We start from the raw sequence: 13,225 nt of genomic DNA, 5'->3' as shown, positions 1-13,225 counted from the left end.
AGACACGCCGAGAGAGAGAGAGACAGACAGACACGCCGAGAGAGAGAGAGAGACAGACAGACACGCCGAGAGAGAGAGAGACAGACACGCCGAGAGAGAGAGAGACAGACACGCCGAGAGAGAGAGAGAGAGAGACACAGAGAGAGAGAGAGAGAGAGAGAGAGAGAGAGAGAGAGACACAGAGACAGACACGCCGAGAGAGAGAGAGACAGACACGCCGAGAGAGAGAGAGACAGACACGCCGAGAGAGAGAGAGAGAGACAGACACGCCGAGAGAGAGAGAGGAGAGAGACAGACACGCCGAGACACAGAGAGAGACAGACACGCCGAGAGAGAGAGACAGACAGACACGCCGAGAGAGAGAGACAGACACGCCGAGACACAGAGAGAGACAGACACGCCGAGACACAGAGAAAGACAGACACGCCGAGACACAGAGAGAGACAGACACGCCGAGAGAGAGAGAGACAGACAGACACGCCGAGAGAGAGAGACAGACACGCCGAGACACAGAGAGACAGACACGCCGAGAGAGAGAGACAGACAGACACGCCGAGAGAGAGAGACAGACAGACACGCCGAGAGAGAGAGACAGACACGCCGAGAGAGAGAGACAGACACGCCGAGACACAGAGAGAGACAGACACGCCGAGAGAGAGAGACAGACAGACACGCCGAGAGAGAGAGACAGACACGCCGAGACACAGAGAGAGACAGACACGCCGAGACACAGAGAGAGACAGACACGCCGAGACACAGAGAGAGACAGACACGCCGAGAGAGAGAGAGACAGACAGACACGCCGAGAGAGAGAGACAGACACGCCGAGACACAGAGAGAGACAGACACGCCGAGAGAGAGAGACAGACAGACACGCCGAGAGAGAGAGACAGACACGCCGAGACACAGAGAGAGACAGACACGCCGAGACACAGAGAGAGACAGACACGCCGAGAGAGAGAGAGACAGACACGCCGAGAGAGAGAGACAGACAGACACGCCGAGAGAGAGAGACAGACAGACACGCCGAGAGAGAGAGACAGACAGACACGCCGAGAGAGAGAGACAGACAGACACGCCGAGAGAGAGAGACAGACAGACACGCCGAGAGAGAGAGACAGACAGACACGCCGAGAGAGAGAGACAGACAGACAGACACGCCGAGAGAGAGAGAGACAGACAGACAGACACGCCGAGAGAGAGAGAGACAGACAGACAGACACGCCGAGAGAGAGAGACAGACAGACAGACACGCCGAGAGAGAGAGACAGACAGACACGCCGAGAGAGAGAGACAGACAGACACGCCGAGAGAGAGAGACAGACACGCCGAGACACAGAGACAGACAGACACGCCGAGACACAGAGAGACAGACAGACACGCCGAGACACAGAGAGACAGACAGACACGCCGAGACACAGAGAGAGACAGACACGCCGAGACACAGAGAGAGACAGACACGCCGAGACACAGAGAGAGAGAGAGAAATAGGTCCAGTCTATAATTTTGTGCCAGCCACCACTCCCTACCAAGTGCCTCACCTTGAGATTTGCTTCAGCAGAGCTGAAATATATTCTGCTATTAACACCTATTCTGGACTTCTCTGTCTCTCTCCTCTGCAGTCATCATCATTCCCTTTTGCCATTTATTCCATCACACCACGATCTTGAATTTATCTTATCCTCTTAGCTTCCCTTCTGTTCCACATAATCTTCCCAAACTTTTCCTACAATAAAACAGAAGTGACTTTTCCAAAGAAGAGTCACACTGGACTCAAAATATTAACCCTGGTTCTCTCAAAACAAATGCTGCCAGACCTGTTGAATTTGATCAGCATTTTCAGTTAGTGATTTAAACATACTTAGTATTGAACACAACAGCACCTTCTTTTGCATGGAATCCTAAGTACTAAGATAAATGTACATAGCAATTTAGATTGTCAGTGCACAATTTCTATCAAATCACTTTATCGAAGGAGGTGTGATGGGTTCACAACAGTCTATAGGATCAACAGCAATATACAAGTGTATCTGTTTTTCACCAACCCTAAACTGTTCTGTTTAAATGACTAGTTAGTAGTCAAATCAATTCTAGAACAAAATGGATAAAAGTTCTCCTCTGGAACTTGATTCTGCTCACTTTTACATTATAACTATAGCTTTAATCTAAAGTCAAACTACTATTTCTGTAACACAAACACACCCCAACAGTTCCCCTAAATTGTTTACTTTAGCAATTTGCATTACAAGTAATTTCCTTACCGTAACAAATTCTGATGTAGTTCCAAGAAAACATCACTCGTTCAGAAAAAGTTTGACATAAATATATACACAGAATTTGTTAATCTCACGAAAACACAAATTCCCGAGGCATAATACTGGAAACAATCCATATGACCAGTCCCCCAAACTAATATCTCATAATCACACTCCAAGTATTTATAAAATTTTTCTTGAAATTTTCAAATGTACTCAGTTTTGATTGGATCCCTGCACAGTCCCATCCATATATTTAATCACAATTTGTAAAACACTTAAATCTAAATTATCCATGGATTTTCCTCTTCCAATCGACTCCAGTGGGTTCAATCATAATTTCCAGACAGAAAAGCAGCAAAGTGAAGAGACCATGTCGTAAGAGGTGGTAGCAAGGAAGTTCAACCAAAGTTAACCTGACCTTGCTGAAATGCCATCTGCCGTCCCAAATGAAAATGGTGGACATAACTGCTGACCCGTTAAAAACGGGTTTCAATGGTAGTCACCAGGAGTTCAGGACAAAGTCTCCAGCACAAATCAAGTGTTCCTGGAAGAGTATCAATCAGAGATGGTAAATCAGAGCAAAGAAGGTTGTTTTTTTGGAGGTGGGTCTGGAGGTGTACAATGTTGAAAGTCAAAAGAGCAAAAGCATTTTTACAATATAGAAAGGAGGCTGCTCAGACTATTCTGATCTTCATTTCTCACATTACTATTGTGCTTTCCTAATTTGCTATGACTACCCAAGCACGATCGCTCACTTCTCTCCCCACCTTTGTTTAACATCCTCCCCACTTCCCTAGTTATGAGGCTTGCAATATATGATTCAAGAGTACATCCTATTTTCCCCAATATTGGAGCCAGTGCTCCACAAACCAGAAATTCCTGCTGGCAGACTTGGAGGTAATATTTGAACTCTGAACAACACATACATGGAACTTTTCCAAAGTAAATACACTTAAAAAAACAAGAGACTACTAGTAGTTGTCGTAGCAACTACTCTCCAGAAAACAAATCTTGATAAACAGTCTCATCTTTCTTCCTCCCCCTCACCCCAAAATCCAGATCACGAATGTTAAATGCTAAACTTAAAAACCAATCTTGCAATTGAGTAGATTCTGCAACTCAATGAAGTTTTGCATGGGAGTTCATGTCATCATCTCAACCTAATGTATTGTTACCATGTGGTAAATTACAAAACAAATGAGAAAGTCTCATGCCCATTTAAGTACAAATTTTGCAACACCTGAGTGACTTTCTGGCACATACAATTACAGAGAGAGTTGTAAACGCAGCCCAGTCCACCATGAAAACTATCCTTCGATCCATCGACTCAGTCTATACCTCCCGCTGCCTTGGGAAAGCAGCCAACATAATCAAAGACTCTTCCTACCCTGGTTATACTCTCTTCCACCCTCTTCCATCAGGCAGAAGATACAAAAAAAGTTTGAAAACATGTACCAGATTAAAAAAAGAGCTTTTTGCCTATTGTTATCAGACTTATGAACGGACCTCTCATTTATTAGAGCTGATCTTTCTCTGCACCCATTCTGTAGCTAACACTATATTCCACATTCTGTTCCATTAAACTGAGTACTTATGTAAGGCAGGATTTATCTGGATAGAAGATAAAACAATACTTTTCACTGTATCTCAGTAGAGTACAATTAAAATCAAATCAATATTACAATAGCCAGTATCTCTATAAAGCTCTCCTGCTTATGGAGATTGAGGTATAACACTAAGGAAGGTTCTGAACCCATCTTCTGGGGTAGACCGCAGTCTCAGGCACGTTGCAATTGGCGATGAATGGAATACAACTCGATTGGAATACCAAATGAAATTTTAAGAAGTCCTTAGAATTTCATTCTACTTCACCCTCTCAAAAACAAAACTTAACCCGAAGTGCACTGTAAAAGCATTTAAAAATCTTATGGTGAAGAGGTAAGATCCACACAATCGTATATTTTTATATCTATGTACTAGCTGACCTCCCTCCTGGGTGGGAGATTACTAATTGGACAGAAAAGTTGTATAAATGAGGCTGTGCCTGCCTGGAACTTCTGGTCTGAGGCACAGAAAATTTAAGTAGGAAATGGCAAACAGACCTTTTCACTCACCATCTGCAAATATTACTTGCTCCCTTACATTAAAAATTTTAATTACTTTGCAATGGGTCACATTTACCTATTTTAGAAACAGATGTGGCTGTTCAGGAATAAGAGCGACCTTGATCGAAAACTATACATTTTTATACAAATGTGGAAGCTTAAGAACATAAATAGTAGCATTCAATATCCATTTTTCTTCTTAATCTTCTGGTGCAGGAGTGAGGAGGGAATACCAAAAACAAGAAGTCTCCCTACTACTTGCATTAGTGTTTTTTTTACATCTCCTGCAGAATGCTGTTCTCCAACTGTGTAAATGAACAGCCACCTGCTTCCAGGCTTCTGCCTGCATTTAAGCCATTTAACTTGGCCAGCAGGACATATCCTACAGCAATTCAGGTGCATTTTCACTGTAGATTTTCCTCAGAGTGGAGACTGAACTCTGCAGGAGGAGTTGAACACAAAGCAATATCAGGCCGATTACAAGAAAAAGTACTTTACTCTGCAAATGAAAAGCTTATATTAAAAGTACTCAAAAGGTGTGTCATGTGAAGACCTGATATGAGCAGCATAGAGAAACTATTGTGTAAAATATAAAAGGATATGTATTTCAGTTGTGGTAATGACCTAATAACTCAGTTTTGCCCATTGCTCTTGATTTATGACATTATAAATTACACCCGAGACTCCTCATTAAACGGAAATTTAGACTTATAGAGCACCTCACTACATCCTCAACGTCAAAGCACTTGGCATCAAATGAAATGTTGCCTCCTTTTACATCAACAAAATAAGATCTCACAAACAGTAAATGAAATGAATACCAGTTAATTGGGTTCTAGTAGTGATAATTGAGGAAGGAACATTGATCATAATTAACTGATCTAATTTTTTAAAATCCTGTTTATATCTTTGAACAGTCAGGGTTGTCTTTAAAGTTCTTTATCAATGACAGCTCATCTGATAATATAGCATTTTCAGTAGTGCACACACAAAGTGAGAAAATGCATCATTCCTTGACATTGCTTTTTTTTTTACAAAGTTTAACTGAAGCAACATGAACAATTATTCCAAAATCTCTCCTGAATCTCTGACAAAGAAGCCTCCAAAAAGGTGTTGAAAGTCCTGCATGGTAGACTAGTTAGTAAGGCTAGATCACATGGAATCCAAGGAGAGCTTGCCAACTGGATACAAAATTGGCTTGAAGGTGGGAGACAGAGGGTGGTGGTAGAGGGTTATTTTTCAGTGTGGAGACTTGTGACCAGTGGCGTGCCACAAGGATTGGTTCTGGGTCCATTGCTCTGTCATTTATATAAATGATTTGAATGTGAATATAGGAGTTATGGTTAGCAAGTTTGCAGATGACACCAAAATAAGCAGTGTAGTGGACAGTAAAGAAAGTAATCTCAGAGTACAACGAGAGCTTCTTTAGATGGGCTGAGGGGTGGCAGATGGAGCTTAATTTCAATAAATGAGAGGTATTGCATTTTGGTACGGCAAACCAGGGTAGGACTTAGACACTTAATTATAGGCCTTGGGGAGGGTTGCCGAACAAAAAGACTTCTCAGGATGCAGGTGTATAGTTCCTTGAAAGTAGAGTCACAGGTAGACAGGGTGCTGAAGGCGGCATTTGGCATGCTTGCCTTTGTTGGTCAGTACAGGATTTGGGATGTCATGTTGCGGCTATACAGGACATTAGTGAGGCCACTGTCAGAATACTCTGTTCAATTTTAGTTTCCCTGCTATAGGAAAAATAGTGAAAGGGTTCAGAAAAGATTTACAAGGATGTTGCTGGAACTGGATGGTTTGCGCTATATGGAGAGGCTGAATCAGCTGTGGCTTTTTTTCCTTGGAGTGTCGGAGGCTGAATGGTGACACTCCAAAGGCTTACATAATCATGAGAGAGGGTGGATAGTCAAAGTCTTTTTTCCCCCAATGTGGGAGAATCCAAAACTGGAGGGCACAGGGTTAAGGAGAGAGGGCATCAATTTAAAAGGGACCTGAGGGCAACTTATTCAGGTTAAGGGTGGTGCGTGTATTGAACGGGCTGCTACAGGTGGTGGTGGAGGAGGCTGGTACAATTACATTTAAAAGGCATCTAAAATGGGTACATGAGTCAGAAGGGTTTAGAAATATATGAGCCAAATGCTGGCAAACAGGACTAGATCAGTTAAGGACATCTGGTTGGCACAGATGAGTTGGACCGAAGGCTTTGTTTCCCTGCTGTATACCTTATGATTCTATAACAGGCAGCAGAATATTTTAAAATAAGGGTAAATGACTTTTTAAAAGTGTCGTACAAGACAAAATGCAACCACTTCCCAACAAAAGAAATGGATCCAATACCAGACTTCAAAATGAAATGTAATTGCACAGAAATCACATCCTTGGATCCAGTGGCAAGATTCTAAAACAGATCTAACCACTGCTTCATCACAATGTTGATAACCTTTTAGTCTTTGGTCAAAATACAAAGTACGTGATAATTCAAATAGCATGAGGGAAATAAAGTTTAATTTTTGAACACTTAACACAAAATAACTTATTGACTAGTGTTTAAAAATATTTTCTTTTCTTCAGCTGTATTACAATTATTTTTGCCAAGATTAACATTTCAAAATCTGGGTGATTCTGGATATCTCAAGTAGAAATGTTTGTACAGCAGAAAACTGTACTTTGTGCCCTTTGTTTCTTTTTGAAGATATGACAATGAAGCAGGCTGGCATTAAAGTACAGCGTTTGTTTATTTTAAACTGCAAAATGTAAAAATTCAGCAAATCTGGGGAATAGATCTGCAGATTGCTCTTTCAATTAATGCATTTTGATTAATACATTTTCTTTTAATTGCCACAAATCAAAAAAGTGCTGTAGGACTCTGGTGTATAGTAGGAAGCCTATAGACCTGGACTGACAATCACACCATACAGGTAATATGCCAGGCACCATCATCACCATCACTGGGTATGCCCTGTACCACTGGCTCAGAGGTTTAGTTGACAGGGAGTTGACCTGGGAATCAACAAGGGCAAACGTAGGCCAGGAAACCTCCTGCTGATTATCACGTGATGTCCTTCCGCATCTGATAAATCAGCACTTCTTTAGGTTAAGCGATACTTAGAGGAAGCATGGAGGATGACATGGGGACAGAATGTACACTGGGTAGGGAATTTCAATGTCCACCACCAAGAGAAGCTCAGCAACGGCACTATTGATTGAGCTGATCAGGTCCTAAGGGACATCGCTGCCAGACTAGGCCTGTGACAGGAAGTGAGGGAACCAAGACGTAAACATATACTTGACCCAATCTTAAGCAATCTACTTGCCACAGATGCATTTGTTCATGGCAGTATAGGTAAGAGTGACCACCCCACCGTCCAAGTGGAGAAGTAGTCTTGCCTTCATGTTGAGAACACCCTCCATTGTGTTGTGTGGCACTACCACCATGCTAAATGGCACAAATCTTAAACAGATCTAGCAACTCAAATTGGGCATCCACAAGGCACTGTAGGCCATCAGCAGCAACACAAATCCAAAACAATCTGCAACCTCATGGCCTGGTATATCTCCTACTCTACCATTACCATCAAGCCAGGGGATCAACTCTGGTTTAATGAAGAGTGTAGGAATGCATATCAATAGCAGCATCAGGCATTCATGAAAAAAAAAGAGGTATTATCCTGGTGAAACTACAAAACATGGCTATTTGTGTGCGAAAAAGCATAGTTAAAGCCATGTGATTGCACAACCAAAGAATTGGATCTAAGCTTCTGCAGTCCTGCCATTCATGACCAGAAGCAGACAATTCAACATCTTAATGGAGGAGGAGGCTTCTTGCATATCTCCAAGATCAAGAATGGGGGAGCCCAGCACATCAGTGCAAAAGATGAGGCTGAAGGATTTGTACCAATTTTCAGCTAGAAGTGCCAAGTGGACGATCATCTCAGCCTTCTCCAGAGTCTCCCAGAATCATAGATGCCAATCTTCAACCAATTTGATCCTCTCCACTAGATATCAAGAAACAATTGGATGCACTGGATGCTGTAAAAGATTATGGGCCCTGACAACATCCTAGCAATAGTATTGAAGACTTGTGCTCCAGAACTTACCACACCATCATGACAGTATCACTGCAAGCATTGTTCAGGGTAGTGTTCTAGGCCCATCCATCTTTAGCTGTTTCCCTCCATTATAAAGGTCAGAAGTGAGAATGTTTGCTGATGACTGCACAATGTTCAGCACCATTTCTGACTCTAAGATACTGAAACAACCAATTTTCAAATGCAGCAAGATCTGGACAAGATGCAGGCTTGGGCTGAATAGTGACAATATTCATACCACACAAGTCACGAACAATAACGATCCTCCTTTGAAATTCAATGGTATTACCATCACTGAATCCACATTAACATCATCCTGGGAGTTACTTTTGACCAGAAAATTAATTAGACTAGCCATATAAATACAGTGGCTACAAGAGTAGGTCAGAGGCTATGAATACTGCAGTGAATAACTCACCTCCTGACTCCTCAAAACCTGTCCACCATCCACAAGGCACAAGTCAGAGTCTTGATGGCATACTCCCCACTTGCATGGAACGGTGCAGCTTCAACAACACTCAAGACACTTGACACTACCAGAACAAAGCAGCCTGCTTGATTGGCAGTACATCCACAAACATGCATCCCTTCCACTACCAATGCTCATAGAATCCCTATAGTGTGGTAGCAGGCTATTCACCCATCAAGTCAACATCATCCCTCCAAACAGCATCCCACCCAGACCCACCTCCTCACCCTATCACTGTAATCCTGAATTCCCCATCGCTAATCCACCTAGCCTGCTATGGCCAATCTCCCTAACACCTGTTTGGATTGTAGGAGGAAACCAGGCCAATGGAAGAAACACACACACACACACAGTGCAAATGCAACACAATCACCCAAGGCTGGAATTGAACCTGGGTCCCTGGCGTGTGAGGCAGCAGTGCTAACTACTGAGCCAGCATGTTGTCCTACTAGTGGCAGAGGGTATCAATTAAAAGATACATTGCGGAAATTCAACACGGCTTTTAAAATAGCATCTTCCAAACCCATGACCACATTCATCAAAAGGATAGGGCATCAGATACAGGAACTTCACTACCTGTATGTTCCCCTCCAAGCCACTCACCATCCTGTCTTGGAAATATATCACCAGGTCTTGCACTGTTGTTAGGTCAAAATCCCGGTAGCATGCATCTACAGCATGTGAACCGCAGCTGTTTAAGAATGTGTCTCGCCATCATCTTCTCAAGTAGCAACTTTAAAGGAGCAATAAGTGCTGGCCCAGCCAGCAACACCACATCTAACATAACATCTTGATTATTTCATGAAATGTTGTTTACCCCTCATGCCCTCTCTGAATTTACCTTGTCAACGTGCCCAAATCTCCATTTTCTCAGTCTTATGTCCACTAGACTGTTATCCAACTTCCCCTCCTGGTCCCCATATGAGCCGATATTGTAAACTGGTTCTCTCTCTTCAGGTGTACGTCTGTGTCTTTAATGTCACCACCCTTTTCCTCCAAGAAAGAAATCTGACCATTCTCTTTCCGAAGTCTTTGTACATGGTGTCACCTGAAATCTGTTTCTATCTTTTCCATAACTTCATGTTTGGATCACCCAATCAAAATTCTGCTCCTGCCACAATACCAAAGTGTATCTTATCAAAAATCACAGAAGACATGCTACATGACTGCAACAAAGGTAAACATTGATTCTATTTACAACCTTTTACAGCTGACCACATACTCCTCCATGTTTTTTTCACTGTTTGGGCTTGCCTTCCCCATCTCCATTTCATACTATCTTATCATCATCAGACAAGGACTTGAAGCAGCTTCTCTTTCTGCTCCTGCTCTGTTGCTTCTGTGGTCCCGTAAGGATTTCTTTTCATACCAAAATGCTTTCCCTTAGTGACTTATCTGAAGCCACTGCATTAGTTTGTGTGCACACACTAATGCCCCCCAAGTACCATCCCTGGTCTCAACTCCAATTAAGTTAAATTATCCCACTTTTAAAAATGCATTCATAGGATATGTTCTCTCTGAAGTGGATACAAAAGATCCCATACCACCAAACAGACTCCTCTTTATCTCCTGGTCAAAAATGACAAACATATTAAGTTAAAAATCACACACCAGGTTATAGTCCAACAGATTTAATCGGAAGCACTAGCTTTCGGAGCACCACTCCTTCACCAGGTGGGTGTAGAGGACACATTGTAAGACACAGAATTTATAGCAAAAGTTTACAGTGTGATGTAACTGAAAGACTCAACAAACAATCAAGGTATTTTTCAATGTATAATTTCAGTTACATCACACTGTAAACATTTGCTATAAATTCTGTGCCTTACAATTGTGTACTCCACAACCATCTGATGAAGGAATGGCGCTCCGAAAGCTAGTGCTTCCAATTAAACCTGTTGGACTATAACCTGGTGTTGTGTGATTTTTAACTTTGTACACCCCAGTCCAACACCGGCATCTCCAAATCATAAAACATTAATTAGTGATTTATATCTTTCCCACTGGTTCAAACGCCTGGAACTCCCTCCCTAATAGCAGTGTGGGGGTACTACCATCTTCTCAAAGACAATTAACAATGGGTAATAAATAATGCTCAAGAGTCATACAGCATGGAAACAGACCCTTCGGTCCATGCCAACCATATATCTTAAATTAATCTAGTCCCATCTATCCGCTCTCTAGGGGGCAGTTCCCACATCTTGTGAACAAACAATTAAATTAAAAATGATTGCTATTTGAGGGACTTCACTGTGTGCGAATTGACTACTATAGTTCCCTGCACTACAGTGACCACTTTATCAAAGTACTTCTTTGTCTGCGTAGAGCTTTGGATGCTGTCAGATTGTAAAAAGTACAATATAAATACAAGTTATTTTCTTAACATTTATTTACTTAAATATTAATAAAATATCCTTCTTTAATCTATAGATTTGTTTGAATTTAATTCTTAAAACCATAAAAACATGTCTGGTCTTATTAACTAAAAGTAGCGCTGGTCACTATCCAAAGGCCCTTAGTGGAAACACGTGCAGATTTCAGATGAACCTGGTATCACAGCCAGGGTGATTCGAATAGTCAAATCGACTGACAGCACCTACAATGGTTACTAACTGAACGGCGTACCCAGGCAAGTCACCAGAAGATGACCTGCATGATGGAATCATTCTTTAGCTAGGAGACAGTACCTTCCAGGCAGGTAAAGGAAGGGTATAGGTAAAAGTCTGTTTCCCAGGGAAATACATTCCCTTGGGCGGGGGCCACAGACTTGCTGCAAACGTGTAGGTGAAACGCAAAGTCTGAAGATTCTTTAGACAAGGCTTATCCCATTCTAACAGGACATAGAGATTCGCTCAATCTCAGTAATTTTAATGCAGGCTGTTCATGTGGTTATCATATCTCAGTTTAGTTCATGGCGATTTTTCTGTTCTGTAACAGGCATCAGTAAAAACAGATGTCAAATGACCAATCTCGCTAATCACATTTCTCGAGGTGTACTTTCCGATTTGAGATGCGAAAGGTCTTTGCTTCCATTAAACATTTCTGCTCTGTAATTGACACGACTTTGTTTTCGCGCGGGCAAGGAGACAGCCTCTGACAAGTCTTTATCGACCAGGACCAAATGTAATATTTTTTTGCTCTCAGCAATTATGAATAATGCATAAATCTATAAAGTATTGTATGCATCTTGGTGAATTACATACTGACTGACTGTAAAGTAGTAAAGTCTGTTGCCTCTAGAGCATTTATCCGGGTTCACATACTAAATTAAGAGGTATATAGAATTTAATACGCAGGCTGCGGTTCAAGTGAATGCACACTACAGTCAGAGAGGAGAAATCTCGGGATGTAGGTCTGTTTTCAGGACTGTTCAGCGGAGAGAATCTGTCTTTATAAAGACACTGCTCGTAAAGTTCACGGTCAGAGAGCAGCCTAAGGCAAAGACAGGAAGAAGTTCAAGATTGCAGCGTTTGTAGTGACAGACTGAATTCTATTATTGAGCCATAACACCCAAGGTTGCAGCGTAAAAGTAAATGTCCAGGATCTCTTGCAAACAATCCTTCGTGTGCAAAACACTTTATGGCTGCAGTCTGTTAAATATGCCAAAATTGCAACAAAATGAAAACTCACCCACTCACTGAAGGCTTTTTCCTTGGGTCCAAGCCTGTCTTTTCTCCCTGTTTCAGTTAAGCGGGAGGGTTGGAGGAAGGAAGGAAGGAACTTTCGCAATGGTAACCTTGTATGCAATGCTCGGAGAAAGATGATTCATAAAGAGGAAAGCAGCTGCTCGCTAGCCGAGACCAGGATGCGGTTGCCTACCGCTGCCGCTCCCGGAGCCCAGCCTTTGGAGCCCAGTGATTGACAGCGGCCGCAGCCACTCGCCAGAGCGGGTTGACGAATCATAGGAGGCGGCTCGACAGCCTCCCCCAATCGGCAGTAAACCCACAGAATGGGGCTCGCACTCAGCAGTTCAGACATAAAGCAGAAGGGCGCTTACTCTCCCGGCAGGCTTGCAGTAGGGCATTTAATTTGCATTTCACTAGCGCCTTTCACGGGCCCTGGACGCATCAGAGTGCTACCAATGACGTACGTGCAACTTGGAAGCCCGATTTGAGCACCAACTGCAAAATAATAGGAACCAAACAGTCTCAGTGATGTTGGTTGACGATTATCTGAAACGTTGACTTTTCTACCTCCCGGCTTATTTGTTGTGTTCTTCCAGCCTCCTGCTTATCTATGACGGCTAAATATTGGCCAGGATCCTGATTACTTATTTGAAATAATGACACCCAAGTTTAC

The 13,225-nt window shown here is 42.5% G+C and overlaps 1 protein-coding gene across 3 annotated transcripts in view; it reads right to left on the bottom strand.

The window, feature by feature from the left end:
* The window catches only part of LOC122560854 (E3 ubiquitin-protein ligase MARCHF3), a 117,498-nt gene extending 104,760 nt beyond the window's left edge, over positions 1 to 12,738 (bottom strand). The window contains exon 1 of one of the 3 annotated variants that reach the window (XM_043712026.2): positions 12,557 to 12,738. The gene's annotated coding sequence lies outside the window, so the exon portion shown is untranslated. Of the gene's footprint in view, positions 1 to 2,676; positions 2,695 to 12,556 lie in introns of those variants that run through there. The other 2 variants (XM_087997972.1, XM_087997978.1) reach the window with 2 other exon arrangements.
* Positions 12,739 to 13,225: the final 487 nt, after the last annotated feature.

The sequence above is a fragment of the Chiloscyllium plagiosum genome, unplaced genomic scaffold (assembly GCF_037043375.1).
Source record: "Chiloscyllium plagiosum isolate Xiang-an unplaced genomic scaffold, Cpla_swu_hap1 HiC_scaffold_2, whole genome shotgun sequence".
Lineage (NCBI taxonomy): Eukaryota > Metazoa > Chordata > Chondrichthyes > Orectolobiformes > Hemiscylliidae > Chiloscyllium > Chiloscyllium plagiosum.
Note: the sequence above shows the minus strand (reverse complement) of the source record. Positions and strands in the feature narration are given on the sequence as shown.